At 38.1% G+C, this 20,375-nt stretch overlaps 1 long non-coding RNA gene across 1 annotated transcript in view; it reads left to right on the forward strand.

The window, feature by feature from the left end:
• The first annotated feature begins 13,064 nt into the window (after positions 1–13,064).
• The window catches only part of LOC307002278, a 28,731-nt gene continuing 21,420 nt past the window's right edge, over positions 13,065–20,375 (forward strand). Inside the window, exons 1-2 of the long non-coding RNA XR_013798453.1 lie at positions 13,065–13,351; positions 14,493–14,584. This is a non-coding gene — a long non-coding RNA (uncharacterized lncRNA). The remainder of the gene's footprint in view (positions 13,352–14,492; positions 14,585–20,375) is intronic.

The raw sequence follows: 20,375 nt of genomic DNA on the forward strand, positions 1-20,375 counted from the left end.
TCTCTCTCTCTCTCTCTCTCTCTCTCTCTCTCTCTCTCTCTCTCTCTCTCTCTCTCTCTCTCTCTCTCTCTCTCTCTCTCTCTCACACACACACACACACACACACACACACACACACACACACACAGCATCACAACACACTTGACGCTTAAATAATGAAATAAACATTAACCAAAACACAAAATGCTAACCACTCCAATGCACACAGCTGATAACAAAAATATAAGAAGAAATATAACTTTTTTTAATTTAATGATCTGCACAGGGAATCCTTTCCCTGAAAGGTGGGATAAAACAGATTTTTTTTACTGCAAAAAGTACTTTATATTTTCAGTTTTATAGTAGCCTATATAAATAAAGTGAAACTTAAAGTCTGAAATGATTTACCAAAATGTTCAAATAATGGCCTTATCATCTTAATATTAATATTAATATTAATGACACTGTTTCCCCAACAACACTTGAAGATTATAAGCGACACAACTAAAACTATTCTTCAGCATTTGACTGATACAATCTTTAATCCCTGTGAATAGAGTATGGATTTCCAGGGAATGGGTTAATTCACATTTATGCCCCTCTTTGTCTCTCTCTCTCTCTCCCTCTCTCTGTCTGCTTTGGGCCATATGTGCTGGTATGCAAAACTGCTTGACTGCACTGCAGCTGCCTGTGTGGATTGCGTGTTCTATGCCAACATGCTAGGAGAAGTGTTGAAGTAGGCAAAGTTGCTGCCAGGGAAAAATATCAGGAATGTTTTGATTAAAATAGCACACGATCATAAACGATCACAAGGAATGCCTTGGTAGTCTTCAAAAAGGTATTTGTGGACAAATTTGATGTCATTGAAGGAAAATCGAGTTGAAAATGATTCATAAAAACTGTTATGCTGTAAAAATGTCAAAATCAAAATGTACAGTTGCAAGAAGCCAACCAGGCATGTTTGGCTGCCTGGCTGAATTATTGTAGCAGAATGGATCTACATATAGTTCCTATTCATCAAAATGTCGCTGATTAGTGAAAAGGTGCCTGAATTTCTGTTTCATTTTATTATGAAAGGAAATCAATGTTACAACAAGTAAAACACACAGTATGTGTTAGCATTACAAATCAATTGTGATGTTGAAATAAAGGTTGTTCCCATTATTCATATGTGAACCTGCATTGTCCTGCTTCACAGAAACATTTGAAAACCAAACACATGTACAGTATGTACATTAGAAAAACAAAGACATGTTAGACAGGTTTCAAGTTTATTCTGGGGCCGGACAAACCACTGAAACTGGAACAATGTGATGGACCTATGATGTTACTTATTTTTTAAGTTAGACTTTCCTGGTTTTCTGTACAAGTTTGACTCTCATTTGCAGCATAATTCAGAGAATATTTCTTTGTAAAATATACTTTGACATGGATAGTAATAAAAACTGTTGAAATCAATCAGTTTGGGGTTGCCAGTGGGGGACTAGTTCACCACAGATGTCCGGTTAGAGACATGAAGAAGCAGCATGAAAGTTCTTTGTAGCTTTATTTTCTCCACAATAATCCCATACAGCTTCAATCAAGGTTTAGCACGTAAGTGCAAATGATTACATGCGTAGTTCCATGAGTATGTGTGGTCTAAACAAAACATACAAGACAATAATCAATAACAGAAACACAATTCAATAACAAGATAAATACATACAATATGATGTAGCAGAAATGCTTCCATTAGCCATTAGCCATTAGCAACATCATGTGAACACAAATCAAATCACTACTTCTGTGTGAAGTATCCTTAAACAAGGAATATATAAACAAACACAATCAAACAGTTAACATAAGTTAAATACATAAACCAACTTACTTTCTTAGCATATACGCACACATCAAATGGCAAGAAAGCATCAAGTCCGTTTGCTACATTCACTCTTTGCAGAGCCATTTAATATCAAGGCTAATCAATGCCACCTGCTGGAGATGGGCGGAGCCTAGTGTCTTTCCATTGCTGCTTTGACAGCGTGCTCTGACATTGGCTGATTGCTAGAACAAGTCTCACAGACACAAATCCAAATACATTTACAATGGGCCTTTTTAACAGCCGCCCCCAGATTTCTAAAGAATAAAGAAATCTGCCCATTATGAAAAAGGTCAAAGTCCAATTTTAGTCCGGAATCCCAGGCAGCTGTATAACCTTAGCCACAGGTCGCACATAAAACTTGTCCTTAATTCTCACTTCAACAGTCCTGACTTTACCATCCACCCCAGGGAATACTTGCGAGATCTGACCAGTGGGCCACAAGGCCCTGGGAAATTGAGGGTCCACAATCATAACTGTAGTTCCAACCTTGATTTCAGGTGACTCTCGTTGCCACTTGCTACGAGTCTGAAGACCAGGCAAATAGAACTTGATAAACCGCTTCCAAAAGTGATCTGCTAGGACTTGGCTGTGACGCCAACGACGTCGACTCAATAGTTCACTTTGAGGGTATATCACTTGAGGAAGGGACGAATCAGGTCGACCCATAAGCAATGAATTAGGAGTAATAGGAATTGGATCAAAGGCATTAGAGGAGGTATACCCAAGGGGTTTAGAATTTAAGATCCCTTCGATCTCAACGAGTGTAGTGAGAAGAGTTTCCTCGGGTATAGGCTGAGTTCCCAGAGTGACTTGTAGAGCTTGTTTCAGGGAACGAATCTCCCGTTCCCAACACCCACCAAATGTGGGGCATGAGGTGGGTTGAAACGGAAGATAATCTGCTGACCGGCAAGCTGTTCCTTAAGCTCGGGAACTAGTTCATCAAATGCCTGTTGTAACTCCCTTTCCCCTCCTTTAAAATTCGTACCTTGATCACATAAAACTTCCAGAGGCTTCCCACGTCGGGATACAAATCGCCTGAGGGCCATAAGGAAGGAGTCAGTATCAAGTCTTGGAAGGAGGTCGATGTACACCGCACGAGTCGTCATGCACTTGAACAGAATACCCCAGCGCTTCTCATTTCTGCGTCCAATTTTAACTAAATATGGCCCGAAACAGTCAATACCAGTAGAATGAAAGGCGGGTTTGAAGAGACGTAGTCTGGCTGGAGGAAGATCTGCCATTCTGGGTATCTGTGGGTTTTTACGAAACTTCTGACACACTAGACAATCTTTGCGCTGGTAACGTCGGATTGCTTCCCTACCCCGAAGGATCCAGTATTTTCTGCGCATTTCTGCCAGTACTCTCTCAGGTCCTGGGTGAAGCAGCTTGGTATCATAGTCCTTAATGAGAAGGGTAGTGACAGGATGATGGGAATCAAGCACAATAGGATGCATCAACCCAGGCTCAATCTCTTCACAGCGGCGAAGACGACCTCCTACCCTAAGGAGGTGACTTACACAGTCAAGATCAGGAGCCAGGCTAAGAAGCCGGCTGTTGCTATTCAGTTGTTTCCCTGCTGTAAGTTGTGCCATATCAGAGGGAAAACTTTCCCATTGGGCTTGCTGAAGGATAGCTATCTCCGCTTGTTGAAAGTCTTCAGCAGATAGATTCGTCCCATTTTTCTTGAGAGATTCTGTAGTGGCTGTCAGTAATTCTTGAAAAGTCAGAAATTTCCTTGGATCGGGCATGGACAAACAATGTGCAGTATTAGTCAGACCACAGAATGTGGAGTTTCTTAGTTCTTCACTGTCAACAAGAGAGGATGGGGGTGTAACCGGCCACTGATCAGATGAGAGACTAAGGAATGGGGGCCCTGTATTCCAACGACTTTGTGGCCCTAGTTCTGCCAGCCTTTTCCCTCGGGTGATATCATCTGCCGGGTTCCTATCCGAAGGCACATAGCGCCATTCACAGTGGCTGGTAAGGTCCTGAATCTCTGTCACCCTTGTACCAACGAAAACCTTGAATCGACAGGATTCGGATCTAATCCAGGTCAAAACCGTGGTGGCATCAGTCCAAATGAAAACTTGTCGAATAGGCAAAGTCAATTCCTTCTGAAGAGTCTTGGCCACTTGCGCACCTGTCAGGGCCGCACATAGTTCTAGACGAGGGATTGACAGCCGTTTCTTTGGAGCCACTCTGGATCTGGCCACTATGAATGTGATCTCCACTTCTCCCTGCCGGTCTTCTGTTCGAAGATATGCGACCGACCCATAAGCTGACTCAGACGCGTCACAGAAGATATGGATATCTCGCTGGCTGGAAAGATCATCCTTTGGTGCAGTACAGTAGCATCTGGGTAGGACTATCTTTTGCAAGTCACTGAGTTCCTCTGTCCATCTGTTCCATGCATTCACCAAATCTTCAGGTAACTTGGGATCATCCCAATCTCTTCTTTTATCCCATAATCGCTGCACAATCATCTTTGCACGTGTGGTGTACGGGATGATGTAGCCAAGAGGATCATATTGACTGGCGAGCACTTTATATATATTGCGCATAGTAACTTCTTGGCATTTTACAGCACAGAGCTTATAAGACAAAGTATCATTCTGACAGTTCCACTGCAATCCAAGCACTGATTCACAGTTTGAGGCATTACCCTTGGCAATCAATTGCTCAGTACTGCCCGATCTGGATGCCGCTGGTAAGTGACTGATGGTGGAAGGCGCATTACTGGCCCATTGCCTGAGTTCGAATCCTCCATCTGCTAAGTTACTCTGCAACTGGTCTACCATGAGCCTTGCTTCATCTACAGAAGGCAGACTTTGCAGGTAATTGTCAACATAAAATGCCTTCAGTACAGCATCCTGTAACTTTCCACCTGGCTGACAACTTTCCAAGATATGCTTCTGTAAGGCAAAGACGGCGCAACATGGGCTACTAGTGGTCCCAAAGGGGAGAACTTGCCATTCATAGACTCTGGGCTGCACTTCTCTTTCTTGCTCTCTCCATAGGAAACGGAGAAGGGGTCGATCTTCAGCAAGGAGTCTTATCTGGTGGAACATTCCTTTAATGTCGCTACTGATGGCGATAGAATGTTCTCTAAATCTTAATAGCACCGCCAGTAAGGAGGAAGTCAGTGTAGGTCCTGGATGCAACAGTTCATTGAGGTGGTTTCCTTGAAACCTGAATGAACAGTTGAAGACCACTCGATGTTTCCCGTTATGTTCAACCATATGGTGTGGGATATACCAACTTACTGGAGTGTCTTCTGCTCCTGACTGTAGTTCAACAATGTAACCTGCCTCCTCCAGTCGTTTAATCTCAGCCCGGTAGATAGCTGCTTGCTCCGGAGACTTACAGAGCCGACGCTCTAGGCTTCTTAGATGAGGCATTACTGCTGTCTTAGGTGCATGAAGTGAGGGCATATTTTGAACTCTGAGCAGTGGGGTAGCATATCGCTGAATCCCATCGACTTTAACTCTGACAGTTTTTTGCTCCAGTAGTTTTAATGACTGCTGGTCTTGTACTGATCTAGTACTCATCTTCTCATCCCTCCAAGGAAGGACATCCATCTGCCAGAGTCGTTCAACTTGTTCATGCAGAGTAACAGAAGGTGACAAACTTGTGAACAGACATTGTTGCTCTGTGAGGCGATGATGTAGAGCCTGAACTGGTCCTTGCAAAGTCCACCCCAGGAGAGTTCTAATCACTGCTGGTCCTCCTCGTGGGCCCAAACGAACTGGTTCTACTGGAGTAATTAGATGAGGGTAGTCCGATCCAATGAGCAAAACTGGATGACCAGCTTCAATCTCTTGGAGGGGCAGTCCTTTAAGGTGACGGTACCTCTTCCGTAAAGCCTTAACAGGATGACAGTGCACTCCCAGCCCCAGCTCTGGCGCAGTGAAAGCTCCGCTAATTGGATATACCTTGTCTGGCTGACAGGCTGGTGAAAGGTTGAAGGATACAGCCGCCCCATGCAGGACCTTTAACTCTTGTCTGACTGTGCGCAGGGGTAAGTCCTCCGGCTTACCTCTCAATTTCAGCTGGCTAGCCGCAGTGTGCAGTAAAATGCTCCTTTCGGAGCCATCATCAAGAATGGCGTAAGCTTTCATGGATCGATCTCCATTTCTCAGAATGACTTTACATATTTTCAACAGTACCTTCCGACTTCCTGGGGGCTTGTCAATGAATAACACATCCTTGGCGGCCTCACCCCTGATAGGGTTAGCAGATGGGTCCTCTCCATCTATGGTTTTCTCCCTACCCCGTGCATTAACTTCATGAAGAACAAGTAAGTGACGCCCATTACATGCTTTACAGCGCATCTTAAGATTACACTCTGCTGATCTATGGCCCCGTCCACAGCGCCAACATCTTTTGTTGCCCTTAATCCAATTTTGCCTCTGAAATTTGGAGAGTCGAGAGAAATTGTCGCAGTTATTCAAAGAGTGTTTGTTATTATCACAGTAAGGGCAATAAAGGTTTGCCAGGGTGGTCTTAACTGTGACAAATGATGGAGGTGCTGAAGGGTATTTCTCAGTGCCGAGCAGAACTTCTGTCCCTTTGTGGAATGATTTTACCTTCCTTGGTGGATCCCAAGATGACCTGAATGAGTACCCTCTACCAGAGTGGCTCGCATATCTTGTGGAATCTTCTTGCACTTGGATTTCATATTCTAACCAGTCTGAGAAGTCAAGGAGGGTAGGAATCTTTATACCTAATGGATAGATGAATCTTCTGAAACTGCTCTGCAGATCATGTGGCAATTTAGTCAGAAGTCTGGACACATGAGATCCACATTTCAATTCTACTTTTCCAGGCTTACCTAATTGTCGCAACATTCCCACCAAGGATCTCACCCTCAGAGCATACATTCGGAAGGTTTTGCTATCTCCAGTGTTGATGCTTGGTCCCTCCATCAATTCCACGATGCGCTGCAACGCCATCTGATGTGGCTGGCCATACTGCTTATTGAGGGCACCCATGGTTTTGGAGTAAGGATGTCTTGAACTGCTGTAAGATTCAGCAATTAGCTGAGCTTCTTCAAGCTTGAGATGTTCTAGCAGAATATGGAATTTGAAGCGCTCTGTGGAATCGATTGGCAGAATGTTTTCCAAAGCAATCTTAAGCCGTGCAAACTCTCTAGGGTTTGGATGAATCAGGTCAGGAATGGTAGGAGTAGGTCCACGATATACTCTTTCAACCGATGAACTTGGAGAGTGGTGATGACTTCTACCCCTTGATGATAGCTCGTACCGTGGCCTGAACGAAGCTTGTGGAGAGGGAGATCGGACATGACTTGTTCGAACCATGTTGACTTCAGGTCTTCCATCTTGACCTCTATTAATCTGTCTGTCAACTGGTGGGCTGGTGTTAGCCTTTTGGTGCCTGGATGAGCGCAGGTGTAGGTTTCTCATGCCATCATCAACAGAAGAGGAATAGCTTTCTTGACTGCTTGAATCCTCTGAGCTTTCCGAACTTTCCGTTGTTCTACTATATTGCAATGCTTCATGAGATGCCTGGGCATGCTTTACATTTGATACCTGCTCAATTCCTCTTGGCCTTCGTGGGGCTGGTACTGGGTTAGGGCGGTCTCGGGTCTTTGACCGACCAGATACCGGAAGTGGAGATAATTTCTCAGGAAGTTGCGACTGCTGATTTTTCCAACTTAGCAATTGTTTCACCTCATCTTCTAATTGAGACATCTGTGACGTAAACTTACTGTTGGCCTGCTTAAGATCATCTCTCTCATCATTCAGCTGCTGAACCGTGGCAATCAGGTCTCGGTGGAGTTTCCTTAAATCAGCATTTTCCTCCCGCAGGGCATCCATTTGCTGGTCCCACTGATCCGTTACATACCACTGTTGCGGAAGATGATAATCACTTTGATGTGCTGTTGCCTGTGGGGTGTCCATCCTGACATCCTCGTCGACAGAGGCAGCACAAGAAGATTTATGAGAATAGTTAGGTGGTGATAAGGATCTATGTAGGTTATACCCAGTCAAATCATAATCCTGCAAACGTGCTGGGAAAGATGACTGTCTTCTGGGCCGCACAACAGGGACTTCAGCTGAAATCCGCTTCTCCATAACTGTGGGAAACTCTGGCTCCAGGCTCGAAGGACCATAATAAAAACTGTTGAAATCAATCAGTTTGGGGTTGCCAGTGGGGGACTAGTTCACCACAGATGTCCGGTTAGAGACATGAAGAAGCAGCATGAAAGTTCTTTGTAGCTTTATTTTCTCCACAATAATCCCATACAGCTTCAATCAAGGTTTAGCACGTAAGTGCAAATGATTACATGCGTAGTTCCATGAGTATGTGTGGTCTAAACAAAACATACAAGACAATAATCAATAACAGAAACACAATTCAATAACAAGATAAATACATACAATATGATGTAGCAGAAATGCTTCCATTAGCCATTAGCCATTAGCAACATCATGTGAACACAAATCAAATCACTACTTCTGTGTGAAGTATCCTTAAACAAGGAATATATAAACAAACACAATCAAACAGTTAACATAAGTTAAATACATAAACCAACTTACTTTCTTAGCATATACGCACACATCAAATGGCAAGAAAGCATCAAGTCCGTTTGCTACATTCACTCTTTGCAGAGCCATTTAATATCAAGGCTAATCAATGCCACCTGCTGGAGATGGGCGGAGCCTAGTGTCTTTCCATTGCTGCTTTGACAGCGTGCTCTGACATTGGCTGATTGCTAGAACAAGTCTCACAGACACAAATCCAAATACATTTACAATGGGCCTTTTTAACAGATAGTTCACCCAAAAAAATCATGTCATTCTAAACCTGACTTTCTTTCATCTGTGAAACATTTAAGATATATTTCATGTTATTTTATACTGAAAGTCAATGGAGTCCAAAGTTCTTTTGGACCCCATTGACTTTCATTGTATGGGCAAATTTTTTTTTAGTTCCTAGGCATATGCTGCATTGTAGAATGCAGACTTTCCTGTAAATTAATAAGGAATAAAATAAGCAGATGTGACTACAGTTTTTATGCAGAGGACATAGTAGATTCTGACATATGCTCAGAGTGATGAAAATACTTTTCTGATGTATGGTTATTATTATTATTATTATTATTATTTTTTTTTTAATAATGTGTGTTGTGTATTATGTGAAACTATGGTTCGGCCATCTTGGCCAGAACCCAATGGAAGACTTTTTTTTTTTTTTTTTTTTTTTTTTAATCTCAATAGGACCTTTCTGGTAAAATAAAGTAAAATAAATAAATTATAAAATACTGATCATGATATTGAGGAGTATTTACAAATATGCATAAAACTGTTATTTCATACATATCATTGATGTACTTGTCATGGAGTATCATATACATTGTGACATATTTGTAAACACATTTTGTTTTGCCAATATGCCTCATTGCCAAATGTTAAATCAAGATCCAGTGATTCTAGTTATGCAGTGAATGCGCATCAAAGGCAAGTATTTTCTGTTGTTCATTAGAGAATTTAAGGATCACAGCAGCCAGGGAGCATCTGTTGATGTTGGCACATGGACATCCGCATATGAATGCAAGTAATTCATGTTGCACATCATTTATAACTCAGAATATTCATACAATTAGATGCCAGACTTTAGAAAATGCCAAGCATCTGAAGTGAGCATCTACTGTACATGGACTAACAAGGTAAAATTCACATGACTAAAAATCGTTTACCACAGATAGGAATGATATGAGAATCTGAGCTTGTGAATTCTTATTGTTTTTCATTTCCAGGTTAAAATCATATATAAAAAAAACATTAGCCATATATAATGCAAATGAATAATATTCTAACCCAACATTCATAACGTAGTAATACAGTGTTATTGTCAAGCTCTACAATACAAATATTGTCATGATGCACAAGAACTGATATTGGATCTCGAAATTTGATCAAATTGAATATATTTATTCCTCATCAGGTTTTCTCAAAAGGATTGTATTGATCAGCAATGGCATTCATATTCTGTGATATTTTTAAAAAGTCAAGTGTAAAGTTGTATTTTGGTTTTAGAGGGTGTGGTGTGTCAGGAAGCCCATTGTGAGTGGGATTATGAGTGGCTTACTGAAAGAGCTATTTAAGATCATATTTAATGCTTGATGGCACTGAATAAAACTTACAGTAATCCATGTGAATATATGTGTTTATATTGCATGTGAACTAGCACACAGACAGAAAAAAAAAGATATAGAGCGATATGTGTGAATTACCTTTGGCTTTTTCCATGCACGTGGGCGTTTAGGATTTCTCAAAATGGGAAATGTAGATTAAACAAGTACAAACTGTTAGAAGGAATGCGTAGAGCACCACTGAGACATCTAGACATCATTGCAGTTTGTTCTTGTGTTCAATTTAGTAAGTATGATGGGAACAAATGGGTTTAAACACAATCTAGATGTGTATAAGTAAAAACTGTACAAAAATATGTTTATTTTTTACACTGTAGAAATTACATAAGTGGAATAAAAAACAAATCAAGATGTTGGCTTAGCAGAAGTATTAAAGAGCATTTTGCAGTCATCAGAAATTCAGCATGCACTCTGAGTGCAACTTAGGGCAAAAGCTGTAAACTGAATGAGTCAATCTTAGGCTTTTGAAAAGGAGATTTGTATGCTAAACTCTGTCAACCTGACTGGTTAGATCTTTCTCTGGGGCAGACTAACATGTTAGACTCACTTCTCAATTTGGTTGCATGAACATTTGCGAATTACACACTAAATAAATATCGGTTTAGACTCTTTTGGTTAAGAGATAAAAATACTATTTTACTATTTACTATTTTAAGCCTGCATCTATCAGATTAAGAATCAGAAGTGTGTTTTACACTCGCTAGGACACATTTCTCAATACTTAGGTCACAAAAACTCTTCACACGCAGTGAGCACAACAGAAGTTTATGTGGGCTAAACTGGATCATTTATCATTGCTTTGGCACAAAATGCATTCAATGACTACATCTTTCAAATTACATTAATTATTTTCTCACTTTGACACAACAACCGCCAAAACTCTGTGTACCTACAGGCCAATTTGCACATGCACTGTTTTCAAAACTGTTAAACTTAAGTTAACAATAACATAATACAAAACTGAACTAGACAGCAATTTTCTACATTTCTAGAGTAATATTGTCATTTAGAATCTAAAAATTAAATGATATAAAAACAATTGGACCAACCACATCGGTGGATGGTGTGTATACAAATTCTTGTATTTGAGAATTACTCCGTGCAAGACATAATATCATATAAATAAAATCATATTGAAGCATACTGCATCATGTCTGATTCGTTCCAGTAACATATATTGCAGTGAATTCTAAACAGTAGAGAGGTGTGCTTGTTTTACAGAAGAAAACTTTGTATAAAGTTACCTGTTGTTAGTGTTTTATAGGTCATTGTTTTGTGTTTTGTGTGTTTCTGGCTGTCAACCTTTGCTATGGAAGAATGTGTTGATTTGAGACATGTATGAAGTGATTTGGTAGTTTTAGTGCATTTTGAATGTGAAATTAACTGTGCCGAGCTGAAAGTTGGTTAGGAGAACTGTGTGAAGAGTTTTGAAAGAGTGACCTTGAGAAATGTGTCCTAGTGACTGTTAAAAACTGTAAAACCGTAAGGAAAAGGCACATTGAAATATTGTACTATAATTTTTTTTTTTTTTTTTTTTTTATTAATGCTGAGAACAGGAACATACAAAGGAGAAAGTATACATCACATAATATCAACCAAAACAATAATAAAGGAGACAATAGCAAATAGGACAAAAAATAGACATGTAAAAAAAAAAATTATAATAAAAAAAAAAAAAAAAGAGGTAGGGCCAGATTACATCACATAAAGATGTTCACATTAAGAGATCAAAAGCAGCACAAATTCTAACAGTCCTTATAGCTTTCTTATTAGTAGATACTGAAATCAGTTTGTACTATAAGTTCAGAATTATTGTAATGTGTTGCTGTCATCTTTTTGTGGATCTTTGATCTTTCAAATTCACCAAGCAGCTCTATGAAAACATGAATTAGGTAGCAGTTTAAGCAAACGTATGATCATTTGAAAGTAATGAGAAAAGCAATCATGTGAAAATAATTTTTGGGTTTCCCACAAATATTTATAAAAACTTTTTGCTGAGTACCGAAAACAGACAAATGTTAAACAAGTCCAATTGACTGTTGAGAATTATATGTTATTTATAAGTTTATACGTTTTATAATGATTTAGCTGAAATCCTTTGCATGGGAATCTAGGTTTTATTTTCTTTACTATAAAAAAGAGGGAATACAATTGGACATAAAAGAGGGCATGAAATTACTATACAAACTGTATCTATCCCCTAACACTAACCCTACCCCCAAACCTTCCCATAAAAAATAAAAAAAACTTTCTGCATTTTTACATTTATGTAAAATTTAGTAAATCTAGTATGATTTATTAGCTCTATTCCTCATGGGGACCAAAAAAAGGACACTCGCACACACACACACACACACACACACACACACACACACACACACACACACACACACACACACACACACACACACACACACACACACACACACACACACACACACACACACACAGACAGACACACACACGGCATTTGGCTGGTTAGCCCCTGCTGGTGGATACCACAACTACATGCAAGCCAAGAACTGAGTGAGCAAAAATACAAGCAAACAATTTACATGAGATGAATGGGAAAGCTAATGATATACACCTTTTCTAAATAATATATTTGTATTTTAAAGGAACACAACAAAACACTACAAGATTGAAGATATAGGCCAATATAAATTGTTTTTTGTTTTGTTTTGTATGGGGGTAGAGATAGAGAACAAAGTAGCCTAAGATGCACTATTTTTGTAGGCTATACTATTCTTCAGTTGGGGCACTCAAGGCTATTCAAACCGAGACATTTCATTGGAGACATAGGCCTACTGTACATTTTACTGGCAAGGAAATGTTTGCATATCATTGAAAAAAGCAACGTTCGCCAAGCCAATCACGGACCTGACGTCATTAGCTCGCCTGACCCAAAATTGTCTGTGAAATATAATGTTACAAAAAAAAAATCATAGTAGCTAAACACCAAATATGGCGCACTTTAAAATAATATAAATATGTTGAAGATTAAAATGCAATTAATTTATTGCTTGTCAAATAAGCTTGCACACAACAGTTTATTCAGCGAACAGATGCGCATTAGGCCTACTCCATTGATTTTCCTTTCACAGAACAGCCTTTTTGTCGTTGGAACCCGTCGCGCGTTACGGGATTCTACGCTAATCATTTAGCGAGATTATTACGGACATAGCTAGCCTAGCTAGGCTACTATTTCCATTTACACCTAAGTGGTTAACAGGTTGCAACTCTCCTGTTGTTTTAAACACCTAAATTGATTGAGAAGAATCAACATCCAAAGAGACTCGCTCTTCAATTTAAACGAGAAAACTTCACGCAGGGTGAGTTAACCACGATGTAACTTGCTTTGTCACTTCTGTGATTATTTTGAGCAGAAATGTTGATTACAGTAATACAGCCTAGATTTACATCTTCATTCAGTGATGGCTTTTGTCTGCCATTGTTTTTTCTTGGTGACATGAAATCGTGAACATTTGATCTAGGCCATGTTTTGTCAGAGTGGGTCAATCTCACTGTAGTGTCAGCCTGCTGCCTCTAGATGGCATTGTTTAGTCGTCAGACACACAATCATCTGAGATCTATCTCATGGATTGATCCTATTATTAATAGGATCATATTCTATTCTGATAAATTGTATTCTGTTATTTATTTGTATTATTATTAATAATAATAGTAACAACAACAATATGTAGATGCTGTATGAGCCATTGTAGTTTACAATAGTACTAAAATAGTGTTATATGTAATTAATTCCTTTTAATACAGTACACAATAATGAATCCAAGCGCGAGTCTTCTAAGGCATTTGAACTGCTTCTTTGAGCATAATGTTAACTGTTGTAATAATTTAGTGATTTAAATACATTTATAGGGCTGCAATGTGCTGTCAGAATGCTATCAAATTTAATTTGCAAATGAGAGAACCAGATCTCTCCAGAGTAGCCCATTAAGGTATGAAAAAGTTTTCATCCAATTATGTTTCCCCCCGTGCGTCACAATCATCCGTGATTGTGTTACAACAGAAGACTATACACACTTCATCGGTTTGTCTTTGTCTCTGCATTTTATCTGACACAGTTTCATTTCCTTCTGTTCTTTGCAATCATTTCCACAACATTATTTTTGCTTGTTTGTAAGAGAGAACACAAGACTAATGTTGCTCTCTGAGGAAAAGTTCAATATAATTTGTTAATTAAATGGATTAATTTAATTACAGTAGCTCCAAAAACATTCATCAATATAATTGTTCCTCTAGCTCCGATTTAATTAATGTTTAAGTGAAGACAAGTCTGTTTCAAATGTACATAATCCTTCCCTACATGCCCCTCCACTCCTCATCTATTCATTTTCTCTCACTGATCCTCATCGCACAGAAGCCTGTCGGTGTTTGTTTGATTTTCAATGATACAGCGTTGCTGAAACCAAACATTTATTACAGCAATTTAATTTAACCTCTCAACAGGATTTTACAAGACGACCAGAGGGATGGTATCAGTGAAAGGCACTCAGTGTTCAGTTATTAATCTCCTGCTGCCGTTGGCCCTTTCATAAAAGGTAAGTATTATCCAAACTCCAAACATACCACTGCCATTCAAGCTGTCTCAAATTTCATCGCAATGTGGACCAGATAGAGTTCAATTCGTCCATGCAGGCCAAAATAATCAGAGATAATTTCGGCTAATCTGCCAAAGGAATGTAGAGCGTTTGATGTGGACAGTGGTGGATCTTCAGTTGAAATAATTGCATATTGACTCGGTTGGATCAGGTACGCGTCTCTGTTTCTTACCTTGTTAGACAACCCATTCCTTGTTCAAAAAAAGAAAGAAAGAGCGAGAGAGATAGCAGAAACTGCTTTTTTGTTGAACACTGGAATGAACAAAATGATATGGGAATTCAAGTGTATCCAAATTCAAAGGAACAAGATAGTTAAAAAGTTGTAGTCTGGTAGTGATATTCTGGTCTCAGAGATTTTATTAGCAAGGTAAGATATATTATGAACTGTTTTTACGAGGTTCGTGCCTGGAATTTTATGAAATGCGCAAATGGACTATTAATTGCCCTTTTTATTCCCCATGCAGAACAAAATGATTAAACAACATAAAATAAAAGGGTTTTCTTTCATGAACACACAATGATACATTTTACATTGTACAAAGCAAGCGCAAAACATAAAATTGAAGTTAAATATAAAAACCACCACCTTTTCCATTAAAATCATCTAAATCTTCATTGAATTCCACTCTGCACATTGATACCCACTTGAGAAAGTTTCATAATTTAATTGTTGAAACAGTGAGCTAAATTTGTGCGCTTATCACTGACACATTGTTTCAAAACAATGCATTTATGTCTTTGAGCGGTTTGTATGTTTGAAGCAATTAAGGAACGCCACAGCAATGCTTTGCACAAACATTCAAAGCTTATCTACGCGGGATAACGAGTTTCACGCTGCTACATGGGTAAATATTTGTAAGCCTCATGGAGGAGGACTTTTTGTAACCAAAAAAAGCGTCAAATCAAAAGAGAACATCTGTCCAATTGCTGCATCAAACGAATAAGATTATAATGCTGTAATATTCACTGAAGGCTCAGATCATTATGCCTCTATTCAGCTGTGAGATTGGAGGGGAGCAGGAAAAAATACTTTACAGAACAGATGTTATGTGGTGAAATAGCTTACACTGGCCCCAAAAAGTATTTAGACAAATAAGACACTCTTAAATTACAAAATGATTTTTTATTCAGCCAAATGGCATCTGCAAACAAATTATTTTCTCAGGACTATCTTTCTCAGACATTTTTGCAATCACTTTTAACCAGCTGTCAGATCCCTTCAAGTTCACACAGGTGTTCTGGCAGAGGAACCACAGGTACCCAGATATACATATATATATATATATTAAGCCTGGTGTAGGCCTTAGTTAAATCAATACATTGATTTAAGTAGCTTTTATAAACGTGCCTTATAAAAACATTACTGATGTGCATCTTGAGACAAAACAAAGGCACTGTCATATTTTAAGATATGTTAGTGCAATTTGCTTTCAGTTAAAACAGCTCACACATGCAGTTTAGTCTGGGACTAGCTTAAGCCTTGCCTCTGAAACTGGACATAAATTGTATTATTTAAAACCCAAGAAACATTTTAGGGATACACAGATACTGTTAAGTCAATAATTATCTTCATGTTATGACTGATAAGATGAATGATATTAAAATTTGAAACAATTGAAAATAGAAGCACTAACGACTAATATTAATCATTTTGCTGCAAGTTAATATTAATCATTAATCACGCTGCAAGTGAATTTAGGCATCACAACATTATAATGTACAGTATGAAAAAAAATATATTTTGACATTTGCTAAAGATTACATTTAAAATGTATTATTCAATTATAAAAATATTTTTTTTAAAGAAATACTTGAAGTGATCATTAGGTAATGCAAAAGTAAGAAAAATGAGAATTCACAATATAAGATCAGCTGACATTGTGCATCCCATTATTTTTGTAATTATTTTCCTGGAAAAGTGGGTTCTTTTTTTCTTTTTTTTTTACCGATGCTTCTTGGTTTGACATTGCAATTCTAATGCAGTGGTATTAATTTTTAAGTGTCCACACATTTTTTGGGGGCTACTACTGTAGGCTATATATTTTTTATGATTCTGTTACTCAGAATATTCATGATTTTCTGATTGTTAATCTAAAAAAACCCTCTTTCACTGCTACTTATTACATAATTTAGAAGCTCTATTGGATTGAATACTTTCACCTGGTTTCACAGACAAGGCTTAAGCCTAGTCCCAGACTAAAATGCATATTTAAGCTGTTTCAACTGTGAGCAACTTGCATTGATACATCTTAAAATATGTCAGTGCCATTGTTTTGTTGTCACTGTCATTGTTTTGTCTCAAGATGCACACCAGTATTGTTTTTTTTCCAAGACATGTTTATAAAAGCTACTTAAATGCTCTAATCTAACTACGGCCTTATCCTGGCTTAATCTAAACCCTGTCTGTGAAACCGGGCCATTATGAATAAAAAAAATTACGAGCTGAAGTATGAAAGAATACAAAAAGTTACTGGTACCTCAGCCACCACATTCCCAGCCATTAGCTGATCTGTCCACACCTCCTCCTGTTTAGTCATTGGCCAGATTCCTTCAGAGCAGACCTCTAATCACATGACAAAGCTGTCTCTATTAGCCTCGGTCTACCCCTCCCTTCCCTTCACTCGTCTCTGTTCGGCTTCAAGTACACGCACAGATTCGCCTATTATTATTCTCTTTATTGTTGTGCTAATGAATTATTTGACCAACAGTATTATTTACTGTCATGTGAAATGCGCTGGTTAAGCTCTGAAACTGATGTGGAATACTATGATAAAGCTAAGCCTCTTCTGGCTCAAGTCAATAAAATCTGAACAAAGGGGCACCTTCACCATTAAAGTCATCAGTGTCTGGTGAAAAACAGACCTGCCAATCAATGCACTGCTCCAAAGGCATCTGGTTAAACATGTTGTGCATTCCTAGTGAAAAAGTGGGAAATTAATTAGTTTTTTTTAGAAGTATTGATACAAAGACCTCTTTAAATAGTCCCAGTGTACCCTGGGAAATTGTTCGGAATTGAGTGCAATCAGATATATATGACACACTTCTTGGATTCACTGTATGTATTTAGACACTTAAGCCACACCATTTCTTTATTTCTAATGTACTTTTTTTTATTCAAACAAGTAGGACATTCATGTGTGTATATATATTATATATATATATATATATATATATATATATATATATATATATATATATATATATATGGACCACCAAACCAGTCACATGGGTATATTTTTTGAAAATACATAATCTGAATGCTGAATAAATATGATTTCCATTGATGTATGGTTAGGATAGGACAATATTTGGCCGAGATACAACTATTCGAAAATCTGGAATCTGAGGGTGCAAAAAAATCGAAACATTGAAAAAATTGCCTTTAAAGTTGTCCATTTATGTTTGTGATTGTGCTGCATTACAAAATAAATATTTTATATATTTACATTAGGAAATTTACAAAATATCTTCATGGAACATTATCTTAATATCCTTATGATTTTTGGCATAAAAGAAAATTCTATATTTTTGACCCATAACATTGTGTTGTTGGCTATTTCCACAATACCTGTGTGACTTGTGACTGGTTTTGTGATCCAGGGTCACATATATTTAAATAAATAAAACCATAGACAAAAATATATTAATGTGGCAGATATAAGTTATATAAATATTTCCCCCTCATGTTAAGCATCTTACACGCTATTTAAACACGCAGGCTAGTATTCCATTTAAATGCGAGCAGTAATCTATCCAATAGCCATCCAATGAGAAATGATCACAGCAGGTCATACATTAGGTGGCATTATTTTAATTATTATTCCATCACATAAGAACAAAAGGTCCGGAGTACAAAACTCACCATGTTTCTTGATCGCTATCCATTTGTTGAGTTTTACCTGGGGGCATCTTACCTTTCCCTTCATAATTAAGAACACTTTAGTATCAAACAGTATAGAGGTTTCTTCAGAGGTATTAATTAGAACTTTATTTATGCAGATCCCTGAAAAAATTAGCATAAAATCTATTCCACAGATGGGTTTATGGGAGTAATGAATGTGCAATGCTGGTATAACATCTGGTTCATCATAACAATGCTTGTCCTTTGAAAAAAAAAAAAAAAAAAAAACAGAAGACACATTCATCAGAATAAGAAAGAAAATAAAAAAAATAGCAGCAGGACGATCATATTAATGTCTGTGTTTGTTTCTCTGAATAAAATAGCTGTAGTATGTATTGTTCGCATGCTGTTAAAAACTCTGTATGATACAGTATGATCATCTTTTTTTCTGATAACACTACATTAAAGCTAATTAAATTTCTTAAATTATTAATAAATTATTTAATGTTAAGGCAAGACACTACAGGTGAATGGGGTAAAAATTTTAATAAAGAAAATAGATATCACCAAAGTTGATAAATCAGTACTTTTAAGACTATTTTTTTAAATAGTTTTCTGAAATGCTACGTTTAAATTTGCACTGACACTTTTTTTCACAATAATAACCAACTATACAACAGGGGCACTATCTAATGAGATATGCATACATTTACAAAACAGAAATCTGAACAGTGAATAAAGCAAGGTTTAAAATTATTGTTTCAATCTGTTGTTATATTAGAGTTAAAGTATTTTTACAGAGGGGATTTTGGATATCTTCTTTTATCACATAAATCAGTGGGGGGTGGGGGGGGGGTATACAACTGGAAAGTTTGGTGTATGTAAGTGCTACTGAAGTGGATATTTCTGGCTCAATGCATAAAAAAAAAAAAAAAAATTCCCTGCCCTAACTTCTATATACACTTAAGTTGTATAAATTAACATTAATGTATGAACGATAGTATCGATGACAACTAGAATAATAATGCTGTGCAAAAATGGTTGTTCTTTTATCTTTTGTTCGTTCTTGAGTGTTTTGCAACTCTAAAAGAAATCCACAATGCAAGCAAACTCGCTTCTTCTTTCTTCTTCTTCTTCTGGCTGATGTGCCACTTGGCATGCAGACCCAAAATGTGGATGGTTTCTGGGCATTCAGCAAGATTTCAAACGGGGGGCGCTGTGCTCTCATCCTCCAGCGGCTACAAGGTCACTGGAGTATTGATAAATCACACAGCTGTGATTCCCTCCTGACAGCTCAAACTAACATCAACCTGGATGGGAAAGAACAAAAGACCATCAAGCGGCCCTTTTCTTGACACTTTTATTCAATCACGGTCAGATTGCTTACGACAGCAGCAGCAGCAGCTGTTTTGTCTTCATCTTTCCCCATTTGATAAAGTGTGTCAAGTCATATTTTTGTAAGTATTTCACGTCACCCCTGCTGCGTTAAAGCGGCTCCCGTTTGGCATATGTATTCCACATGAGGGGATCATCAAATGGGTCAGGGTTTAATGACATCCCTCCCAAGGTCATCAGCCATCTAAAAGGGAAGCAGCCACAAAGCTACAAGCTGAGGGTCAAAGATAAGAGCACGCTGGGAGATATCGCAGATAAAAAACAGAAAATTAAACAATGAGGGAACGCGGGAACGCTTTGATTGTGTTGTTCGGTGCGATTGTTATTTTGGGTGCACCAATTCACTGAGTGTCGATGTTAACCTTGTCCTTTCAGGATAGAGGTTACTGATAGGACTAACACATTGTTTGTTTTAGAGCTCCCAGGAATGGGATTTCCATTCCCCTCTTCGGGTCCAGTTATAGATTGCATTTGCAGCAGTTGTTTTGTAAGGGT

Source organism: Phoxinus phoxinus (genome assembly GCF_949152265.1).
Source record: "Phoxinus phoxinus genome assembly, chromosome: 7".
Classification (NCBI taxonomy): Eukaryota; Metazoa; Chordata; class Actinopteri; order Cypriniformes; family Leuciscidae; genus Phoxinus; species Phoxinus phoxinus.